We start from the raw sequence: 25,732 nt of genomic DNA, 5'->3' as shown, positions 1-25,732 counted from the left end.
AGATTTAATCAACTGTATGATGGTTCATGCCGTGGGTCTATGGTAACCCATTAAAATGAAAAACTTAAATGCATTCCCTCAGGAGGTTAACTTATGTCTAAGGAGTGACAGGTATTGGGGAAGAGAATTTGATTATAGGTATTGTTTGCATGGTCTATTTTAATCTTGAAATATTTGAAGACTTGACCTAAAGACGAGAAGGGACCTGTTTTTGGCAGTGGGGGTTTTCTATTCTTACAAATGTAATTTTGTCCCTGCTGAAAATTCAGAAGTTGCTTTGCCCAAAGGACACTGACATCCTATACTATGCTTTACTTGCCATCTTATACCGCGCACTAAACCACTCGGGGCAAACTTCAAACAACTCAGCTATAGGAATGTACATCTGGTTTGAAAACTGAGGTCAGCTCCAGTGTGCTTCCTCCTGTTGCTCCCAGAGGAGGTGAAGACATCTGTGAACACATCTTCTCACTGCTTTTGTCTTCTTTTATTTTTATAAAATGGCCGTCAGACACCCAAGCACTTAAACATCTTTCATTACATCCAGAGATTACCGTCTCCACGGTGGTTGTTTTGGGTATTAGTAACAAAGCCAAATATGGACTTCTGACGAGTTCCAAGAAAGAATGTGAGTGGAATGGATCATTAGAGTAATTTGTAATCATTTGAGAAAAAGTTGCCCCACACCAGTCTCTGGGATTATTATGTTCAAATAACTTACCGATATAAAAGCTAGATAAAGAGGACTAAAAGACTTTTCTCTTATACAAGGACACAAACAACCTTGTACGATATCACCAAAGGCATAAACAGAAGCCCAAATTGTGCAATCATAAGTTAGAAACAAAATGAGATTATACCAAAGAAAGTGGGCAACCATGTATACTAGTAGACAGGAGTTCCCATCAAGACCCTTTTGGTGTTCTTAAAAAATTCTAAGTACACTTTTGCTTCAGAGAGGTTTCCTGCTTATTCCTTCTGCTTGGAATACTTTTCTTCCAGACAGCCACATCGCTCACTTCCTTAATCCTTCAAGTCCGTGCTCAAATGAGGGTTACCCTGATCAGCCCTGCCTAAAATTGAAAGTACCTGTTGCCACCTACCCATAGGATTCTCTATTGTCCTTAACTTGCTTACTGTATTTATATAGTATTTACCACATGCTCCTCTACTATTTTCTCTCCACTAGGATGTCAGCTCTCAAGGGCTAGAATTTTGGTCTGTTTTGTTCTCTGAAAGAACTCAGAGTCAAGGTTTGGGGAAAACAAGTAACAGGGCAGGAGTGGGAGACAGAGAAAACAGATAGTATCTAGGCAGAAACTAGATAAACTCTGAAAGAGTACAGGTCAAGGGCAAAAAAGGGCAGCAAGAAGAGTTTTCTGGAGCAACGTAAAAGCAGCTACACTTACAGTTATTAGCGGAGGAGGAAAAAGTTAGTGTATGGCTGAACGAGTTTCAAGATGTTCGGCGATACAGACAAGTACTATGGTGAGCATTTGCCATGCTTTCCACTGCCCTGCAGCTGAATCACCACCATCAGTCAGGATAGGCAAGGTTAAGTGACAATAACAAACAATCCCCCAGAGTGCTGTGGCTTTAAATAATGACACTGATTTCTGACTCACACTACTTGTCCATCACTGGTTGGTAAGGAGGCTTTGCTCGCTGTAGCCACTCGGGGACTTAGGCTGAAGTAACACCATCTTACCATACTTCCATACTTGCAGAGGTAGGGAAAAGTAAATTGGGAGAACCATACGCTGACTTTTAGTGTTTCTGTCCCGATGTGATACATGCCATTATTATTCATATTTAACTGGCCAGAGTTAGTCACATTGCTAAACCTGAGTCAATGGGGATAAATAACGCACTTCTCCTATGATAAGGGTAGTGAGTATAAGTGATGATTAACAGTCTACCTCATCCAGTACTGTAATTGGGAACTTACCTATCTTATGGCTCCTGGAGGGAAGCAGAGCCTGGCTCCTACCATAGAAATTATAAGTATCTGATAATTTGCCTGTCCAGCCTTCCTGCCCCTAATCATATGAACTGGGGTATGATTTGAACTAGGGTTGATGATATAAAGCACAGTGGGAGGGGAGAATTCTTTCTGGCAAGACGCTGGTGGCAGCAGCATCTGATTTCCAGGGACAGTTGTGGCAAGCACTCCAGTCACGACTTCCAGCATCATAAGTGTAAACTGGGGTATTTAGAGTCCAGTGGTGACCAACACGGAATCCTCACCTGATAGTACGTGATGCTATTCAGAACACAGTTACGGCTATGTTGCTTTCTGTCACACCTCTACATTTTAAACCCTAGTTCTCCAGCATTCCAATCAGTTCTGTGAGCTCCCCAATGTCTTTTCAGTTAATACCTTTAAACCAGCGCATACCTCTCTGTTGCTTGCATCTAAGAATCATGATTAATACAAGTGATCTCTTCTTATCCTATTTATCATAATATTTTGCAAACAGCTGAACAAAAGCTGCTTTGGCTAAATGGAAGAATATGATTCCTATCACTTTAAATTTAGATTTTTTTTTTTGTAAAGTTATCAACGGACATAAACTAAAAAAAAAAAAAATCAAATTTCTCCAAGGTATGAAAAGCAATACTCTTCTTTCTACTGCATTAATCTCTTCTAATTTTGACATGATTGACAAGATCATTTGCTTCGTGTATGACGAAATTCAGACTGTCTTGGAAGGGGGTGTCAATGACATGCTTTCGTGGCCATCGGTTATGCTCACAGACTGGATTCTGTGGTTGTACAGGAAGCGCTAGCCTGTTTCTCTTGGAAGCTCTTTTTATACTGGTGGGATGTATTGGAAGATGTGTTGCCATAATGATAACAACAACAACAACAAAATATGTATTGAGACATTGTCATTTGTCAGGAGCCAAGTTTCATACTTTATATACATTATATTGGCTAAAATAAAGACATACTTGTGGTACTCTGGGAAGGCCTGGAAATGTGGTGGTATGGTCCCATTCTTAGAATGTGAAATGATTCAAGCAAAGTCAAGACTGCAGGCTTAGCTAGACTGCCAAATAATAAATGTATGCTATTCATCTCCAGGGAAACTGGCTAAGAGAGCATGGAAGAGTTGGTAGAAATGGAAATGAATTATCTTTGTATAGCAGCCTCAGAACACTCAAATTTCCAAAGTTAAATAATCTAGAACTTTTTTTGCAAGTAAATAGTAATAAAAAGGTAACTCAGTGTTAGATGAATGGAACTACCATTATACTGGAAAATGGATACATTTGGGGGAAATTAATATAAAGTCCAACTGAGGATGTTTAGAATCCATGAGTTCCTACACATTCGTTTCTAATTCTAAGCAAGGTTCTTATTAAAAAAATATGAATTCTTAATTTGCCTACATGAAGCCCATTTGACTTTCCCTTTTCACTGTTGTTTTTAAGGTAGTAGCCATTTTGTTTTTCCTTCTCCTTTTTAAAGTCACCAATTTCTCAAATCTGAGCTCGTTCAAATTGAACTCATTTTTCTCTCCAGTACACAGGTCACATGAGTAGACCCGGAGAGGAAAAAAAAGATTTCAGAAAGCACAATTCTTTTGAGGAGTCACTATGCCTGCTGCAAAATTATTCGAATGAAAAGATTTTTTTTTTGAGGTAAAACGACAATTAAGTTCGACCTCCCCTGTTCAAATTAAAAAAAAAGAGAAAAACGAGTGTAATGAAGAATCTGACTCCTTCCTCTAATTTTACAAGTTCAATGGTAATCTAACCGTGCCATTCATTTACAGAAACCATTAATTTTACTATGTGGCTGAAAGTAGTAGGCCTCAGCTTTCATTCTCTTACTTTTCCCCTCCCTTAGTCTTTGTGTGTGCACCTGTTCGGGCCACTTTAGCATCCCATTTGTAAAACTTTGGATAATCCTCTGGCACTAACCCTGGTGTGATAATACTTCTGTTATTCAGCGGCCTAATTACAAAGGACAACACAGATACAACACTTCAGTCCTATTTTTTAATAGCTGATTTGCCAATTTCGCCAAGCTCCAGAGAGAATGGTTTCCAAACCTTGCTGGATTTAAACTTAATCTGAATTGGTTCAGCACACGGAACACCAATACCTCAGAGTACAACTTTTGTTCTTAGATTTTTGGACACCTCGTTCATTCTCCCGCCTTCTCTCCTTTTAAATTGTGATGTTAGGAATCTGTTTAGTTTTTAGAACATAGTTGAATAGTATCATTAGAGCATTTTAAAGCATTCCCCAACATCTTTGGAGACAACTGTTGACATCCTCCAATAACAAGACAGAGAACTGGAGCTTTTGGTACTAAAGAGTTCCTTTGCTCCATCAAGCTAAGTGAAAGACGAACAAGTCTTCTTAATTTAACAAATTTTTCTGAGGGTGATATCTTCAGAATTGGAGCTCAGTACACAAAAAAATGTGTCTAATATTTCTTTTCTGGTTTACGACAGAAAAAAAGAGGATTATTTTTAATTCATGGCAAACCCAAGGAAAGGATCATTACTTCAGTACAGATAAGCCTCCCAGCATCTGTGTACTTAACTCTGCTTCTTTGATCTAGAAATGGGACTGGAGAGCTGGCAATAAGAGACAACCTTATGAGTTCTGGGTAATTCCTGGTCCATGGAGAATATACTGAAGTTTTGAGGGATCAACTAAATCTCTCTCCCAAAACATGCTTTGGGAGTGTCTAAGGGCACTGGGCAACTGAAGGCAGCCCCTACCACTTTCTTAATCCCTTGATTTTGAAACCCCAAATAACTTAAGGGAAACTTAATACATATGTTTCTGATTCGCTTACACTGCTTCATCAAAATGGTGTTTCGTAAGAGCTATTTGATATCTAAGAAGCCTTCGCAGTCCTCTTTCTAAGCCTTTTATTTTGCTCCAGGAAATCACATTTTCTTCGTGTTCAGCAGAATTGGAAGCAGGGAAGGCGTAAGTTTGGTTCTAAAGGTCATACTCACAAAATCAGCAGAAGTTTGGATGTTGGCAGAATATGTTGCTGTCCTCTGCTACAGCACCAGATAAGTGGAAAATCTGACAGGTGAAAAACTCAAGGATGTTATCAAAAGCAGGACACCACAGGTTAATTTCACTGACTATTCCATATAGTAATTTCATCGAAACACACATTTCTGCTTTCCAAGATACTAATTGTCACATATTAAATGACAGAAGACTAATAAACATGTTAATCCCATTTTACAGGTGGAAAATATGTCATAGACTAAAGTGACACTTGTTTTAGTCCAAAATGACACTATCGTTTGTTAAAAATACCAGCTACACTGAGTCATATAACCAGTTCCTGAGTCATATAACAAGGTTGAAAAATATGTAGAAGAAAAGACATCTCTTCTAGATCATAGAAGAGTACATTAACTATGGGGGATTTTAATGTTTTAGGGGAAAATTCAAAGTTTGAAATTTGAATTATTGACTGATCACTGAAATTCTCAAAAAGAATGATAATCAATGAACACCACCAAAGTAAAGCCAGTTATCTGTGAGTGGTTTAGAATAATATACTGGTATATTTTACCATTTACTGAGCACTTACGGTTCAGGCACTGTGCTAAGTGCTATATATTATTTCATTTAATTCTCACATAATCTGATGAAATAGGTGCTAGTATTTTTATAAGCATTTTTTAATGAGTGCATTTCTTACGTTAGTGCAACATTTTTAGCCTATAGCACACGATTAACATGTTCAGTTTTATGAACAGTGTAAAATTTGCACATAAATACTCTAGGTATTGTTATAAGTTGGACGTTATAACCCAGAGACCAGGTATTCTCTCTATTATAACAGCCTTAAGTACTGCATAGCAGCTTTTGCAGGTATGTGCTTGTTCAGTTGACCTTTGCCAAAATGCTCTTCCCTGCACTGGTTGGGAAATGTATCTTATTTGTCTAACATTTCCTTGGGTCTGGTAGTTCTTTGATCCTTAGAAAACATGGCAATTGGGATGAGACTCACAACAAGTCAGGTTTTCCCTAAGGATAAAATAAGGAGACCCAAATCTGGAATGTTAGGAGAATCTTCCACGAGGAGATGGTACTTCAGTGGTACCCTCTGTGAAGGTGGCAGTTATATTCTAGAGGGTACATTCTAGATATATTTATTATTGTTGTTACCCAACACCTATCACAGTGGCCGGCAGGTAGCAGGTCCTCAGTAAATTTTTTTTGAGTGAAAGAATGAATAAATGACTAAGTAAGAGATAGATGTCTTTATATTCCCTAGCCATGAGTTAGACATGAATAGAAAACTGCTGAGATAGCTTGTGATTTTCATTCCTGAGGGCTCTGCTTCTGTGCAGACGTATATCTGGGGGATTAAGCAGCCGGCTCTACTCTGTGAGTTAAGTGGGAATGATCTTTTTCTCTTTCCATGAAGAGCAGCATTAGCGTCAAGAGCTGTGCCATGGAGCTTGTGCTGACTGGCTCCCAGGTGGCCCCTGTTGACTCGCTCCTCCCATATCTTGCCCCGTGTCGTCCTTTCTTACGTTGAGTAGGACTGACCTATGGAACCAATAAGACATTGAAGAAATGGTGGAGTGTGACCTCAGGTCGTAAAAGACATTATGGCTTCCACCTGTTGTCTCTTAGGTCACTTGCTCGGTGGGGAGCCGTCACCACGTGTGAGGACACTCAAGCAGCCTGTTGGAGGATGCATGTGGTGAGACCCTGAAGGATTGACTGGACAGCCATGTGGGCCGACAATCTTCCAGCCCCAGGCAAGCCTTCGGATGACTGCAGTCTTGGCCGACATCTTGACAACAATCTTATGAGAGACCCTGAGCCAGAAGCACTCACTTCAGCTGCTCCTGAGCTCGTGGCCTCCAAAAACTGAGACCCAAAAATGCTCATTGCTGCCTTCAGGTGCTAAGTGTTGAGGTGACTTCTTTGGCAGCAACAACTAATACAAAGTTGCATCGAATGGCACAAAATCAGACTCGCACTTAAGAAACTAAACATATATTATCCGTTGGCTTATCTTCTTCATATTGATCCATCAGAAAGCAGTTATGAGACTCAATCTTTCACATAAGAATTAGGCCTAACAATATCTTTTCCTAGTCATGTTCACACTAGGGCTAGGGTGGAATTTGTAGAGATTTTAGTGTGTGTGTGTGTGTGTGTGTGTGTGTGTGTGTGTAAGGTCCCCAGTGATTTTGATTCATAGTGAAAATAATTCTGAAGCATTATGAAAATTGGATTCTGGTGTCTGGTCTACTATGTGACAATGGTTATGACAATGGTCAGGATGCTTTATCTCTCTGGATTGTACAATCAAAACTCCCTTTTAGTTAAAAATTGTATGAATAAAGTATATCAACTAAACAAAACAAGGCCTGACAATGGTAGTCAGTATTCTTCACTCTTTTTTTTTAAAAAATTTTTTGCCTGCATTGGGTCTTCGCTGCACACCGCAGGCATCTCATTGCAGTGGCCTCCCCCGTTGCGAAGCACGGGCTCCAGGCGTGCGGGATTCAGTAGTTGTGGCGCAGGGGCCTAGTTGCTCCGCGGCATGTGGGATCCTCCCAGACCAGGGATGGAACCCATGTCTCCTGCATTGGCAGGCGGATTCTTAACCACTGTGCCACTAGGGACGTCCCCAGTATCCTTGGACTTTAAAGATGGGTACATGTCAGTGATCGACACAGAAGAGAGTTTGTTTTAAGGTGAGCGTGTGTACGATGTTATCCAAAAGGTCTTTGGTACACAGCCCCCCCTACACACTGTGTTAGAAGCTCACAGAGCATCTGGCCTGACTCCCAAAGAACAGAGATGTAGCAAGTCATCAGTGTAGACAAACGGCATTTTGGAGATTACTTATCAACCACCAAAGATTTCATTTTCCACTGCCTGTTTGGAGACAGCATGGTCTGATGCGTGAAGGAGGGGAATTCAAGCATTTCAGAAAGTCGGTTCCTGGCATCAGCCAGAGCATGACCTCAGCCAGGTTTCTTACCTCCGTGGAAGAACATTTCTGCTGATACTGGGGACACGAATGGTTGTGACACCTCGTGACGCTGGGTAAGATGTGGGGTGAGGCACAGTCACCACTGAATTCAGTGCACAAGCCTTGGGAGCTTCAGACAAGATGTGTCCTCCGTAAGAAACAAACTGAAATTGTGGTATATGGGCTGCTTGAATCCTTTCTTTACCACTTACTGGAAGTATGACTGGATAAATTAGTTCATCACTCTAAGTGTCATCCTGTGAAAATGGGCCTAAAAAAATAATATCCATAGAGGTGTTGAAGGATCAAATAAAGCTTCCAGCATCTTGTGTTATCTACATAATAGGATCCAATATCATAGGAATTATTATTACAATTCTGCCTAGGATCCGAGTGCTTTGACTATGAATAACCTCTTTGGAGACAGGCTTTGGGGAGGTTTAAGCTTGTCTTATTTTTTTATTTTTTTATGTTTTCCCAGAGTGATACTTACATTTCAACTAGGAGTTACAGAATATTTACAAATTCTATCTCTAAACCAGACCAGAGAGAAGGCATGGATTCTTTCACAACCAGAAAAGCAGGAAGCTAAAAAGCAACGTATGATTTTAGAAGTCTTATTTCATTTGGACCGATGGAGAACTTTTTGTTCCTGAAAGGGGGAGGGCCTTTCATGAGACGGACAGTAATGTCATTATTCATGCTGTAAGCCAGCCCACTTCAACTGCTGGTCTTCACAATGCTTACAAGTGTAATAAAAAAAAGAATACAAAAAAACCACTTGCTTCCTTTTTTTTATGAGTATTGACATTCTTGTGCAGTATTAGGAGAGCTAATTTAGCTTCCAGTTCTAAGAATTTCTGAATCTATAGCCAGTAATTATTGGCATTCAGAGGTACAAAAGAGGAAAACAAAGCTTGCAAATTCTAGCACATTCATGTGGGATTGGGAGCTGAATTAGGATCCTCACACCCCATTGAATGATCAGCCCCCCTATTAGAGCCTTATTAAAATGGTAATGATTATACGCCAGCTATAGGCAGGCAGCCGCACCTGTCAAAAACTACCCCGATTATCCTGTTCATTGAACTGTCTGGCTCTTGAATCAGTGTCTCAGGTTTACTTCTCTGTGAAGTTTTTTTTTTCCTCCTGTCTTAAATTTTAAAAGATACAAGAACAAATATTTCCTTGGGGTCACAGAACACTCTTGTAGTTTGTTATATCTTTTCCTCATTTTCTGTTTTTGTGTCTGGTATGGCAATAGGATACGGGAGTTATCCTCTCTTCGGTTTAAAATAAAAACAGGAGAAAGAAACAGAAGAAATGTAAAGTCCCATTCAAATAAAAATTCTCATGTTAGCAAAAGATAATGCAAATCTATAATGCAACTGAAAACTGGGATTATTCAATTGTCGATTACAAGTACTGTGATCAAGGCAGAGATTCTTTTTACTCACGCATCTCTTGCCACACCTAGAGATCTGTTGTTCTTCATTTAAAAACACATAAAACAATAATGTTTTCTATTTGAAATCATTTTTTTTTTTCCTAGATGAACCATACCATTGAATGCACAATGCTGTTCTCTTACAAGACTAAATTCTGCCCTCACTGGGAGGAAAAGTGTCTTTTAAAGTACAGTCACACCTCCATCTCCAAAGGGGATTGGTTCCAGGACCCCTGCGGATACCAAAATCCTCAGGTGCTAAAGTCCCTTATATAAAATGGCATAGCAGGAGGACCTTCAAGATGACAGAGGAGTAAGACGTGGAGATCACCTTCCTCCCCAGAAATACATCAGAAATAGATCTACATGTGGAACAACTCCTACAGAACACCTACTGAATGCTGGAAGAAGACCTCAGACCTCCCAAAAGGCAAGAAACTCCCCACGTCCTTGGGTAGGGCAAAAGAAAAAAGGAAAAACAGAGACAAAAGAATAGGGACGGGACCTGCAACTCTGGGAGGGAGCTGGGAAGGAGAAGAAGTTTCCACACACTAGGAAGCCCCTTCACTGGTGGAGACGGGGCGAGGGGGAAGCTTCGGAGCCACAGAGGCAAGCGCAGCAGCAGGGGTGCAGAGGGCAAAGTGGAGATTTTCCCGCACAGAGGATCGGTGCCGACCAGCACTCACCAGCCCAAGAGGCTTGTCTGCTCACCCGCCGGGGCGGGCGGGGGCTGAGGCTTGGGCTTTGGAGGTCAGATCCCAGGGAGAGGACTGGGGTTGGCGGCGTGAACACAGCCTGAAGGGGCTAGTGCGCCACAGCTAGCCGGGAGGGAGTCCGGGAAAAAGTCTGGAGCTGCCGAAGAGGCAAGTGACTATTGTTTCCCGGTGCGCGAGGAGAGGGGATTCAGAGCACCGCCTAAACGAGCTCCAGAGACGGGCGCGAGCCACGGCTATCAGCACGAACACAGAGATGGGCATGAAATGCTAAGGCTGTTGCTGCCGCCACCAAGAAGCCTGTGTGCGAGCACAGGTCACTATCCACACCCCTCTTCCGGGGAGCCTGTGCAGCCCGCCACTGCCAGGGTCCGGGGATCCAGGGACAACTCCCCCGAGAGAAAACACGGCGCGCCTCAGGCTGGTGCAACGTCACGCTGGCCTCTGCTGCCGCAGGCCCGCCCCGCCTCCGTGCCCCTCCCTCCTCCCCGGCCTGAGTGAGCCAGAGCCCCCGAATCAGCTGCTCCTTTAACCCCGTCCTGTCTGAGCGAAGAACGGACACCCTCAGGCCACCTACACACAGAGGCGGGTCCAAATCCAAAGCTGAACCGCAGGAGCTGTGCGAACAAAGAAGAGAAAGGGAAATCTCTCCCAGCAGCCTCAGAAGCAGCGGATTAAATCTCCACAATCAATTTGACGTACCCTGCATCTGTGGAATACGTGAATAGACAACGAATCATCCCAAATTGAGGCAGTGGACTTCGGGAGCAAACTGTAGGTTTGTTTTCTGCATCTAATTTTTTTCTGGTTTTAGGTTTATCTTAGTTTAGTATTTAGAGTTTATTATCATTGGTAGATTTGTTTATTGATGTGATTGCGCTCTTCCTTTATTTTTTTATATATAGATATAATATATATTTTCTGTGTATGTGGATGCTTCTTTGTGTAATTTTGTCTGCATAGCTTTGTTTTTACCATTTGTACTAGGGTTCTGTCTGTCCGTGTTTTTAGTATAGTATTTAGCACTTCTTACCATTGGTGGATTTGGTTTTTTTGGTTTGGTTGCTCTATCTTGCAATAATTTTTTAATTTTAATAACTTTATTTTTATTGTTTCCTTCCTTCCTTCCTTCCTTTCTCTCTCTCTCTCCCTTTCTTTCCCCTTCCTTCCTTCCTTCCTTCCTTCCTTCCTTTCTTTCTCTTTCTTTCTTTCTTTCTTTTTCTTTCTTTCTTTCTTTCCTTCCTTCTTTCTTTCTTTCTTTCCTTCTTTCTCCTTTTTCTCCTGAGCCAGCTGACAGGGTCTTAGTGCTCCAGTCGGGTGTCAGGCCTGTGCCTCTAAGGTGGGAGAGCTGAATTCAGGACGTTGGTCCCCCAGAGACCTCCCGGCTCCACGTAATATCAAACAGAGAAAGCTCTCCCAGAGATCTCCATCTCAATGCTAAGACCCAGCTCCACTCAACGACCGGCAAGCTACAGTGCTGGACACCCCATGCCAAACAACTAGGAAGACAGGAACACAACCCCACCCATTAGCAGGGAGGCTGCCTAAAATCATAATAAGGTCACAGACACTCCAAAACACACCACCGGACATGGTCCCGCCCACCACAAAGACAAGATCCAGCCTCATCCACCAGAACACAGGCACTAGTCCCCTCCACCAGAAATCCTACACAACCCACTGAACCAACCTTAGCCACTGGGGGAAGACGCCAAAAACAACAGGAACTATGAACCTGCAGCCTGTGAAAAGGAGACCCCAAACACAGTAAGTTAAGCAAAATGAGAAGACAGAGAAACACACAGCAGATGAAGGAGCAAGATAAAAACCCAGCAGACCTAACAAATGAAGAAGAAACAGGCAGTCGACCTGAAAAAGAATACAGAATAATGATAGTAAAGATGATCCAAAATCTGGGAAATAGAATAGATAAAATGCAAGAAACTTTTAACAAGGACCTAAAAGAACTAAAGAGCAAACAAACAATGAAGACCAACACAATAAATGAAATTAAAAATCTCTAGAAGGAATCAATAGCAGAATAACTGAGGCAGAAGAACGGATAAGTGACCTGGAAGATAAAATAGTGGAAATAACTACCACAGAGCAGAATAAAGAAAAAAGAATGAAAAGAATTGAGGACAGTCTCAGAGACCTCTGGGACAACATTAAATGCACCAACATTCAAATTATAGGGGTCCCAGAAGAAGAAGAAAAAAAAGAAAGGAACTGAGAAAATATTTGAAGAGATTATGGTTGAAAACTTCCCTAATATGGGAAAGAAAACAGTCAATAAAGTCCAGGAAGTGCAGAGATTCCCATACAGGAAAAATCCAAGGAGAAACACACCAAGACACATATTAATCAAACTGTCAAAAATTAAATACAAAGAAAACATATTAAAAGCAGCAAGGGAAAACCAACAAATAACACACAAGGGAATCCCCATAAGGTTAACAGCTGATCTTTCAGCAGAAAGTCTGCAAGCCAGAAGGGAGTGGCAGGACATATTTAAAGTGATGAAAAGGAAAAACCTACAACCAAGATTACTCTACCCAGCAAGGATCTCATTCAGATTCAACAGAGAAATTAAAACTTTTACAGACAAGCAAAAGCTGAGAGAGTTCAGCACCACCAAACCAGCTTTACAACAAATTCTAAAGGAACTTCTCTAAGCAGGAGACACAAGAGAAGGAAAAGACCTACAATAACAAACCCAAAACAATTAGGAAAATGGTAATAGGAACATACATATCGATAATTACCTTAAATGTAAATGGATTAAATGCTCCAACCAAAAGACATAGACTGCTTGAATGGATGCAAAAACAAGACCCGTATATATGCTGTCTACAAGAGACCCACTTCAGACCTAGGGACATATACAGACTGAAAGTGAGGGGATGGAAAAAGATACTCCATGCAAATGGAAATCAAAAGAAAGTTGGAGTAGCAATTTGCATATCAGACAAAACAGACTTTAAAATAAAGATTATTACAAGAGACAAAGAAGGACACTATATAATGATCAAATGATCAATCCAAGAAGAAGATATTAAAAATTGTAAATATTTATGCACCCAACATAGGAGCACCTCAATACATAAGGCAAATGCTAACAGCCATAAAAGGGGAAATCGACAGTAACACAATCATAGTAAGGGACTTTAACGCCCCACTTTCACCAATGGACAGATCATCCAAAATGAAAATAAATAAGGAAACACAAGCTTTAAATGACACAATAGACCAGATAGATTTAATAGACATTTATAGGACATACCATCCAAAAACAACAGAATACACTTTCTTCTCAAGTGCTCATGGTACATTCTCCAGGGTAGATCATATCTAGGGTCACAAACCAAGCCTTGGTAAATTTAAGAAAACTGAAATTGTATCAAGTATCTTTTCTGACCATAATGCTATGAAACTAGATATCAATTACAGGAAAAAATCTGTAAAAAACACAAACACATGGAGGCTAAACAATACACTACTAAATAACCAAGAGATCACTGAGGAAATCAAAGAGGAAATCAGAAAGTACCTAGAAACAAATGACAATGAAAACACGATGACCCAAAACCTATGGGATGCAGCAAAAGCAGTTCTAAGAGGGAAGTCTATAGCAATACAAGCCTACCTCAAGAAACAAGAAACATCTCAAATAAACAACCTAACCTTACACCTAAAGCAATTAGAGAAAGAACAAAAAAAATCCAAAGTTAGCAGAAGGAAAGATATCATAAAGATCAGATGAGAAATAACTGAAAAAGAAATGAAGGAAACAATAGCAAACATCAATAAAACTTAAAGCTGGTTCTTTGAGAAGATAAGCAAAATTGATAAACCATTAGCCAGATTCATCAAGAAAAAAAGGGAGAAGACTCAAATCATTAGAGTTACAAATGAAAAAGGAGAAGTAACAACTGACACTGCAGAAATACAAAGGATCATGAGAGATTACTACAAGCATCTATATGCCAATAAAATGGACAACCTGGAAGAAATAGACAAGTTCTTAGAAAAGCACAAACTTCTGAGACTGAACCAGGAAGAAATAGAGAATATAAACAGACCAATCATAAGCACTGAAATTGAGACTGTGATGAAAAATCTTCCAACAAACAAAAGCCCAGGACCAGATGGCTTCATAGGCAAATTCTATCAAACATTTAGAGAAGAGCTAACACCAATCCTTCTCAAAATCTTCCAAAATATAGAAGAGACAGGAACACTCCCAAACTCATTCTACGAGACCACCATCACCCTGATACCCAAACCAGACAAAGATGTCACAAAGAAAGAAAATGACAGGCCAATATCACTGATGAAGACAGAAGCAAAAATCCTCAACAAAATACCAGCAAACAGAATCCAGCAGCACATTAAAAGGATCATACACCATGATCAAGTGGGATTTATCCCATAGATGAAAGAATTCTTCAATATATACAAATCAATCAGTGTCATACACCATATTAACAAATTGAAGGAGAAAAACCATATGATCATCTCAACAGATGCAGAAAAAGCTTTTGACAAAATTCAACACCCATTTATGATAAAAACCCTCCAGAAAGTAGGCATAGAGGGAATTTACCTCAACATAATAAAGGCCATATATGACAAACCCCCAGCCAACATTGTTCTCAATGGTGAAAAACTGAAACCATTTCCTCTAAGGTCAGGAACAAGACAAGGTTGTCCACTCTCACCACTATTATTCAACATAGTTTTGGAAGTTTTAGCCACAGCAATCAGAGAAGAAAAAGAAGTAAAAGGAATTCAAATCAGAAAAGAAGAAGTAAAGCTGCCACTGTTTGCAGATGACATGATACTATACACAGAGAATCCTAAAGATGCTATGAGAAAAGTATTAGAGCTAATCAATGCATTTGGTAAAGTAGCAGGATACAAAATTAATGCACAGAAATCTCTTGCATTCCTATACACTAATGATGAAAGATCTGAAAGATAAATTAAGGAAACACTCCTATTTACCACTGCAGCAAAAAGAATGAAATACCTAGGAATAAACTTACCTAAGGAGACAAAAGACCTGTATGCAAAAAACACTGATGAAAAAAATTAAAGATGATACAAACAGATGGAGAGACATACCATCTTCTTGGATTGTAAGAATCAACATTGTGAAAATGACTTTACTACCCAAAGCAATCTACAGATTCAATGCAATCCCTATCAAACTACCAATGGCATTTTTCACAGAACTAGAACAAAAAATTCCACAATTTGTATGGAAACACAAAAGACCCCGAATAACCAAAGCAACCTTGAGAAAGAAAAAAGGAGCCGGAGGAATCAGGCTCCTGGACTTCAGACTATACTACAAAGCTACAATAATCAAGAGAGTATGGTACTGGCACAAACACAGAAATATAGATCAATGGAACAGGATAGAAAGCCCAGAGATAAACCCACACACATATGGTCACCTTATTTTTGATAAAGGAGGCAGGAATATACAATGGAGAAAAGACAGCCTCTTTAATAAGTGGTGCTGGGAAAACTGGACAGCTACATGTAAAAGAATGAAATTAGAACACTCCCTAACACCATACACAAAAATATATTCAAAGTGGATTAAAGACCTAAATGTAAGGCCAGACACTATAAAACTCTTAGAGGAAAACATCAGCAGAACACTCTATGACATAAGTCATAGCAAGATCCTTATTGACCCACCTCCTAGAGAAATGGAAATAAAAACAAAAGCAAAAAATGGGACCTAATGAAATTTAAAAGTTTTTTCACAGCAAAGGAAACCATAAACAAGCCGAAAAGATAACCTTCAGAATGGGAGAAAATATTTGCAAATGAAGCAACTGACAAAGGATTAATTTCCAAAATTTACAAGCAGCTCATGCAGCTCAATATCAAAAAAACAAACAACCTAATCCAAAAATGGACAGAAAAACTAAATAGACATTTCTCCAAAGAAGATACACAGATTGCCAACAAACACATGAAAGGATGCTCAACATCACTAATCATTAGAGAAATGCAAATCAAAACTACAATGAAGTATCACCTCACAGCAGTCAGAATGGCCATCATCAAAAAACCTACAAACAATAAATGCTGGAGAGGGTGTGGAGAATAGGGAAACCTCTTGCACTGTTGGTGGTAATGTAAATTGATACAGCCACTATGGAGTACAGTATGGAGGTTCCTTAATAAACTAAAAATAGAACTACCACATGATGCAGCAATCCCACTACTGGGCATATACCCTGAGAAAACCATAATTCAAAGAGTCATGTACCACAATGTTCACTGCAGCTCTATTTACAATAGCCAGGACATCGACAGATGAATGGGTAAAGTGTCCATCGACAGATGAATGGATAAAGAAGATGTGGCACATATATACAATGGAATATTACTCAGCCATAAAAAGAAACGAAACTGAGTTATTTGTAGTGAGGTAGATGGATCTAGAGTCTGTCATACAGAGTGAAGTAAGGGAAAAAGAAATACCGTATGCTAACACATATATATGGAATTTAAAAAAAAAAAAGGGTCTGAAGAACCTAGGCATGGGACAGGAATAAAGACACAGACGTAGAGAATGGACTTGAGGACACGGGGAGGGGGTAAGCTGGGACGAAGTGAGAGAGTAGCATGGACTTACATATACTACCAAATGTAAAATAGCTAGTGAGAAGCAGCCTCATAGCACAGGGAGATCAGCTTAGTGCTTTGTGACCACCTAGAGGGGTCGGATAGGGACAGTGTGAGGGAGACACAAGAGGGAGGAGATATGGGGATATAGGTATATTTATAGCTGATTCACTTTGTTATAAAGCAGAAACTAACACACCATTGTAAAGCAATTATACTCCAATAAAGATGTTTAAAAAAATAAAAATAAAAAAATAAAATGGCATAGCATTTGCATATAACATATGTATATCTTTCCATATACTTTAAATTATCTCTAGATTATTTATAATATTTACCTAATACAATGTAAATGTTATGTAAATAGTTCACTGCAAATTCCAGTTTTTCCTTTCAGAACTTTTTGGAATTTTTAAAGAAATATTTTCTATCCTCAGTTGGTTGAATCTGAAGAGGGGAGGGCTGACTCTATTTCATCTAGTGGTTTGTCAAATTCCATAATATAAGAGAATACCGGTGTAAGAGGGCAGTGAGAGGTTGGATGTCATCAGTAGTACTTGTGACAGATGCTCTGACAGTAACTGATCAGAGCACTTGGGGACAGAGGTCAATGTACAAAAAAAGTTAGTTTTTAGTTTGCTATTAGAGAATAGCTTTCTCTGATTCTTAGCATTTCTTAAGGGAAAGCACAAAGGATTTTCATTTCCTCCAATAGCCCCTGGACTGAGATTTCTATTACCTGTCATCCACAAGTCTCAGTCATTGGAGAACAGAGCAGGAAGAACACAGGTTTTTCCATCATCTGCTTTTCAATAGAAAGTGCTCTTGGAGATACTTTGAGGATCTAGGAAGCTGATAATAGACAGAAAAATCTTAAATTCCTTTTACACACTCTTTCGTTAATTTGCAGGAAGAAAAACAGGATTCAAATTTGGGATTTTGTGACTCCATTTTAGCTGAAAGCAGCTTAGATTTCAAGTCTCTTTGATATTACCACATGAAAAAATTCACAACTAGGTCTCAGTTAATGGAAATCTTAATTACACTGAGCTGCTGCTTCTATTACTGTAACAACAAAAGAATACATCTTTTACAGCGATTCACAACTCATCTGAGACATCCTTTCTCAGAATGCTATTTATTTATTGAATGACTTCAATGCAATGTATTCTCCTACCTCTCCTCCACCCGCCACCCGATATACCCTGCCCCTATCCAGCTGGGATTGATTGACTATCCTGTAGCACCAAGGGAATAATTCTCAAGCTTCTGTTGCCAGTTTTTAAAAAGGTTGTATCATGGGATAACTCAATATTGAAATAATTGATTACTATGCAGCCAAGAATATTATCAGGGTGTCTGAGTACTCAAATCTTTTTCACAGTCCTTAAGCCCCGTGACTTTGCTATAGCATGAATAACTCTTTGCCCCTCTGTCCAGGACCACTCAGCCTGACACTTTGGTGACAACAACATCTTAGGTCTCCTCCTATTTCCCTTCTTTTTTCTTTCCACAATTTTCTTCTGAGCAATTTATTTTCTCCCATGATTCCTAGTCATCTCTTCTAAAAAGAAAATCCCAACCTTCAACCTCAAGCAGAGACTCCTGTGGTCATTCACTCCCAACACTTGGTTTCCTATTTCCCCCAGGATGTCTCAAGCGTCTCCAACTCAGTTTGACCACATCTGAGTTTGTTGTTAAACCTGCTCCCATTTCCGTAAGATCCTTTCCATCTAATTGGTCACCAAGGCCTAGAGATTCAAATTCTACAGCATTTTACAGCAGAATATTATTCGGAAAAACTAGACAGTGTGTTCCCCCTCTCCTGTCCCCTGCTGCCTACTCATTTTGTCTTACAATGACCACCATTCATATAGCAGTAAAGGGATGTCACAGAAGAAAACAATCTTGGGTCTTTGGGTTCAAAAACCAAGACACTAAGAGAACTCAGTGTATGAATACTGTAGTAGGAGAAACTTGTGGTCAGTTCCAGCTCCCCTATCTACATCCAGTAGGTAAGGATATCTTGGGTCAAAGTGAAAAATTAGAGGACCAGAGAGAGTATGAATAAGGAGAGAAGTTTGTAGACACCAGGACAAGGAGACCAGGATTGATCCCTTTCAGGCCTTGCACAGCCTACACTCCTGTGGATGTCATCCTTAGCCACGCCCGTAAACCATGGGGAACTGAGCCTGTGCTCATTGTGGAGACTTCACCTCAGTGAGCAATGTGCATGGCCATGCTTGGCAGCTCTATTAATGGTCCTTCATGATGGCATCTGGTACTCGCCTAGGGAGAGTAACCAGCAGAAATGACTTAGGACATCTAAGTTCTAAATGACTTACCATGACTTACCAACTTAACCACGTGTTGGCAACTCCTGTCATTGAGTTTGTAAACCCCTCCCCTCCTACCCATCCTTTGAGATGGAGAATGCATATTAGAGAGGGCATGGTGGCATGAGAGGAAAATCACTCCAACACAGGTATTTGGGTACACATGAGAAAGATATGCTCAAGGTCTTCCTCTGAGTCAAGGCCGTAGTAGGAGAAACAGCCCACCCTACAATCTCTTAGATCTGTGACCTTGTCTCTACTTTCCCTACCATTAGCCTATCTGAGGTCTTTATTACCTTCTTACACATGCCATACGTCATTGGTTTCTCATCCTTCCCATCTGTCTCACACATTGGGTCCCTTCAAGTTAGCTCCATGTTGAAATACCATGAGTGGTTCTCTATTTCATATTGAATCAAGTTCAAACTCCACTCAGGACTTCTCTATATAGGTATCAAAACCAATCTTACCTCCTATAAGCCTTAAAGGGAAGCATCCAATCTTGGCTCTGTTTTAATTCATAGACCACAGGGGCTACTTTTCCTTTTTATCTCTACAGGATTAAGTTCCATCCAACTGGTAGAGACCCATTTCATCATGAGTCCTTTCCCTGATACCTTACTTCCACATCAAATGCTAGAAGTCACCTCTTCCTCCTCTGACTTTCCACAGCACTTTATCTCCACCTCTTTTCTGGTTCTTTTACTTTACATACTTTATATGTAATATCTTATTTACCCTCCTAAACTGCATGTCTCTCGAGGGCAGAAACAAAGTATGATTCATCTTGGAGTCATCCAGAACGCCTAGACCCTGCCTGATACATAAAATCCAAGATGCATACTTGTTAGAGAAAAGATAATTTTTTATTAAATATCTGTGGTTTGTGTTATGCATCCGGTTGGACTGAAATGTTGTTAGTGTGTTCTGAAGTGACTTCCTAGTAAAATTGCTTAATATCTGAGCTAAGTAGTATTGAGTGCAAAAGGTGAAAAAAATAGAAACACTCAAGATCAAACATCAAAGTTAATTTTATTATTGTATGGACTGAGTGATGTTAATGTTTAAAAAATTTTTAAGTCGTAGCATTTCATTTTTGCCTCATGCCCCAAATTTTGGAATCTCTAACTTCACTCGTTCACATTCTAGACTCCACCAGAGCATCCCTTTGTCTCTACTTTTAGAATATATCCAGGATCCCAGCCATTCTTACCATTTCTACCACTACTTCAGTTTAAGCTGTCATCAACTATATTACTGTATATGTAATATATACTTACTATAATATAGAATATATAGTATTTTATTGTTATTTATAATTATGTGTTGTAAATTATCACCTCATATTATAATTACTGCCACCTAGATTACTGTAATAGCCCTGTAATTTTCCACTGTCCATATAGTCTATTTCAATATGGCCACTGAAGTGATCATGTGAAAACAGAAATCAGATCGCATCACACCTCTACTCAAAACCTTCCATGGCTCTCCATCTCATTCAGAAGAAAATAAATATTGTCTTTATAGTGGTCCACCAGTTCTTACCTGTTCTGCCTCCAGACCTGCTTTGCCTGTGACTCCATTTTTTGTTGGCTCTGATCCAGTCACACTGGTGTCCTTGTTGGTCCTTGAACAACCCAGATGCTATTCTGCCTTCGAGCCTATGCCTGACTGTCCCATGTGAACACTCTTCTCCCAGATTTGTGTAGGACTAACGTCTCACATCCTTTAAGTCGCTACTTAGATGTCACTTACTCAATAAGAACTATTCCCTTTAACCCTATTTAAAACTGTACTTGCCCCAAGGGCTCCTGATTCCTTCCACTCATCACCTTTCAACAAACAACATTACTCACTTATTTATTCTGTTTATCTTCTGACTTCCTCCACCAGAATATAAGTTCCATGAAGGCAGAGATTTTTGTCTGTTTTGTTCAATGATGACCTTAGATCAATTTCTGAAACATAGTAGGTGCTCAATAAATATGGAGAAAATGGTGTAGTATTAGAGTTAAAAGGAAGGACTCTGCACATCCTCACCAACATTTGATATTTGTGTTCTTTTTGATGATAGTCATACTCATACACTATTGGTGGGAATGTAAATTGGTGCAGCCACTGTGTAAAACAGTATGGAGGTTTCCTAAAAAGCTAAAAATAGAACTACCACATGACTCAGCAATTCCACACCTGGGTATATATTTGAAAAAAAAAACACTAATTCAAAAAGATACATGTACCCCAATGTTCATAGCAGCATTATTTATAATTGCCAGGATATAAAAGCAACCTAAGTGTCCATCAACGAATGAATGGATAAAGAAGATGTGGTATATATATACAATGGAATATTACTCAGCCATAAAAAGAACGAAATAATGTCATTTGCAGCAACATGGATGGACTTGGAGAGCATTATGCTAAGTGAAATAAGTCAGAAAGAGAAAAACAAATACTGTATGATACCACTTACATGTGGAATCTAAAAAAACACAACAAACTAGTGAATATAACATTAAAGAAGCAGACTCACAGATATAGAGAACAGACTAATGGTTACCAGTGGGGAGAGGGAAGGGGGTATGGGCAGTGCAGGGGTAGAAGTTTAAGAGGTACAAATTATTATGTATAAAATAAGCTACAAGGATATATTGTACAACACAGGGAATATAGCCAATATTTTATAATAACTATAAATGGAGCATAACCTTTAAAATTGTGAATCACTAGATGGTACACCTGCAACATATAATATTGTACAGCAACTATACTTCAATTAAAAAAAAAGAATCCAGAAAACCAAATTTGGGGAATGTGATAAATCTCCTGATTTGATAAATTTCATCTTTATGTTTTTTTAAACTATGCATATGAGTCAAGCAACAAAGTGTTTGCTAGCAAACTCCATAGAGTCTTAGACTCTCTGGTCTAGTGGTTCCTGATTTGAGGGTCTCTGAAAGTCATAATGACATCACTGAGCTCTTTTCATAATTTAAAGAAAGCCTAGTGAAAATTAAGCATTTGGCCATGATAAAATTGCCTAGTTCTGTGGTTCCTAAACTATGTATTAAGGAATATAGGAGTGAAGGGGGCCTGAAGGGGCCTCAGTGAACTCAGAGAGACCCTGCAGGAAATTTTATATTTCTGGGAAATAGCAGTACTCAATATCTGTCAGACATCAGGGGAATTTTTAGCCCAAGGTAGTTCATAATTTCAACATTAAATTGTGCTACATTTCTTTTGATAACTTCCTACCTGTGAAAGTGAGTTTTCCATAAGTGCTGCAACAAAAAGCAATTGAGTGCCATGTGAAAGTCAATGTGGAACAGGAAATAATTTATCATTATCCGTTAATAATCTGTTTACAAATCTGATTCCAAGATTTGCTAAGGTGTCCCATGCCCAATAGGCACATACACCTATAACTGTGGTTTTATAAGAATAAAATTTAAAAATATTTTTAAAGTTTAGGTGTACTTTTCTTCAAATGGCTACTAAGCTATTAGGACTTAAATATGTACTGAGTTGTTTGGATCTAAGTTCTTTAAACAGAATGGCCAATTTTATTTTTGGCCTAGGAGGACCATGAAAAAAAATTGAGGCCCTAAGAGTGCCATGAATTGAGAAAGTCTAAGCATGTTTGGCTTATGCACACAAAAATGTATTTGATTGATTTCAGCTACAATCATCAAATTAGTGTAACCTTGTGGTGTCATGTTTATGAACAGGTCCAACTGGCAATACTATGGATGTCTCTAATAGAAAATAAATCATTAATGAACAAAAAATTAATCATTAATAAATGTTCTTTCTTAGATTAAGTCTTTAAAAATATAAGGAACTGGAGGAAAAGATATTTAAAGGGTCCTTGTTCAGGGATGGATAGAAAACCCAGACCTTGTCCGAGGGCCTGGTTACACACACAAGGAAGCTAAGATCTGTCAAGATTGAGTGACATGAGCACGGTCATACAGTTGGTTAAGGAAGAATCAGGGTCACCATCTAACCTCTTGTCCCTTTTCCAATGTACTTCACCAGGCTTCCTCCCTAAGCCTATATGGAGTTCAGGGAAGGATTTTTGAATATGTTGAGGATTTGGTAGGTAAATGATCACTCTACCCACACTCTGGTGAAGAGTACTTTCCTCTCCATTCTGTGTCCTTTGGGCTTGAAATAATTCCTAGAACACATTCTAAAAATGCACGTTAAATTGAATTATATAGTAACCATTACATCTATAGAAGATATTTTTGAAACGTCAGAAGTATATTGATGATAACTAACCCAACAGGGAGGTTAGAAAAACCACTTCGTTTACAGAAGGAAGGAATCAGTGCTGGTTAATGTGACAATGCATTAAAAATTGTGTGTTGAGCAGGTGTGCTTGGAGATGACTTTATTTCACAGCATTTCTTGTGAAATGCTAGAGAGAATAAAGCCTTAGAGAGCTATGTACAGCCCTCTCAGTTAAGAGAAACGTTTGATTAAGAAGTCAAAGCCTTAATCATTTTTCGAGTAGCTCATGTGTTAAGATTTGAGGGTATGACTATTTTTTTTTCTTTTTAAACATCTTTATTGGAGTATATGCCTGGTAATTTTTTTTTTTTTACATCTTTATTGGAGTATAATTGCTTTACAATGGTGTATTAGTTTCTGCTTTATAACAAAGTGAATCAGCTATACATATACGTATGTTCCCATATCTCTTCCCTCTTGCGTCTCCCTCCCTCCCACCCTCCCTATCCCACCCCTCCAGGTGGTCACAAAGCACCGAGCTGATCTCCCTGTGCTATGTGGCTGCTTCCCACTAGCTATCTATTTTACGTTTGGTAGTGTATATATGTCCATGCCGTTCTCTCGCTTTGTCATAGCTTACCCTTCCCCCTCCCCATATCCTCAAGTCCATTCTCTAGTAGGTCTGTGTCTTTATTCCCGTCTTACCCCTAGGTTCTTCATGACCTTTTATTTTCTTTCTTAGATTCCATATATATGTGTTAGCATACGGTATTTGTCTTTCTCTTTCTGACTTACTTCACTCTGTATGACAGACTCTAGGTCCATCCACCTCACTACAAATAACTCAGTTTCATTTCTTTTTATGGCTGAGTAATATTCCATTGTATATATGTGCCACATCTTCTTTATCCATTCATCTGATGATGGACATTTAGGTTGCTTCCATGTCCTGGCTATTATAAACAGAGCTGCAATGAACATTTTGGTACATGACTCTTTTTGAATTATGGTTTTCTCAGGGTATATGCCCAGTAGTGGGATTGCTGGGTCGTATGGTAGTTCTATTTGTAGTTTTTTAAGGAACTCCATACTATTCTCCATATTGGCTGTACCAATTTACCTTCCCACCAGCAGTGCAGGAGTGTTCCCTTTTCTCCACACCCTCTCCAGCATTTATTTTTTCTAGATTTTTTGATGATGGCCATTCTGATCAGTGTGAGATGATATCTCATTGTAGTTTTGATTTGCATTTCTCTAATGATAAGTGATGTTGAGCATCCTTTCATGTGTTTGTTGGCCATCTGTATATCTTCTTTGGAGAAATGTCTACTTAGGTCTTCTGCCCATTTTTGGATTGGGTTGTTTTTTTGTTATTGAGCTGAAGATAAGACTATTTTGAATGTCATCCTAGACAAGAGAAATACCAGTCTTATTTACCAAATCCAAGTCAGTGATCTAAGAGATGGGCTGAGTTAGTAACTGTAAGTATCTAGAGTTGTATATAGAGTAGTTTCAAAAATGAGACATGAGGGCTTCCCTGGTGGCGCAGTGGTTGGGAGTCCGCCTGCCGATGCAGGGGACACGGGTTCGTGCCCCGGTCTGGGAAGATCCCACATGCCACGGAGCGGCTGGGCCCGTGAGCCATGGCTGCTGAGCCTGTGCGTCCGGAGCCTGTGCTCCGCAACGGGAGAGGCCACAGCGGTGAGAGGCCCGCGTACCGCAAAAAAAAAAAAAAAAAAAAATGAGACATGAGAAAATGCAGAAAACTTCCTGCTTCTTGAACATTTTGCACTCCACAGATGGTCCCCTGGCCAACATAATTTTCTCTCTCCTTTTGATGATACAGGCTGGAAAATGTCTCAACCAAATTAAGCTAATGGAGGTCAGTGTGTGGTATGTGGCATTAATTTGAAGGACAAGAAGATAGATGGAGGGAAGACAAGGTAATGATTTGTGACAGGGGCCCCAAATTTGATTTCAACAATTCAATTACCCTTTCTAAAGTCCCCCAAAGTAACATGCTGCAAAACCCTTCCTTCCCCACCCATGCAGATGGGACACAAAAACTGCTCTTCATCACAGTTCTATATCACTTCTTCTGTGACATGCTGTGGGGATCACAAGACAGAAACAAAACGAACGCCGAGGTGCCCTACTGTAAAATGTTAGAGGTGGTCAGGCAGCAAAGAGCTGTTTTTGTACGTCTGGAAGGACAGGAGATGGCAGGTTGCATGCAGAAAGGCCTTCCTAGTGAATTCCTGCAGGGAACACTGGACCAATATTGCCAACGTATCTCTGGCACTACAAGAGACTTAAGGACATTTCCATCTGCAGTAGCCAGAAGACGCAAGGC

The sequence above is a fragment of the Tursiops truncatus genome, chromosome 11 (assembly GCF_011762595.2).
Source record: "Tursiops truncatus isolate mTurTru1 chromosome 11, mTurTru1.mat.Y, whole genome shotgun sequence".
NCBI classification, from domain to species: Eukaryota; Metazoa; Chordata; class Mammalia; order Artiodactyla; family Delphinidae; genus Tursiops; species Tursiops truncatus.
This window is presented reverse-complemented; position numbering follows the sequence as displayed.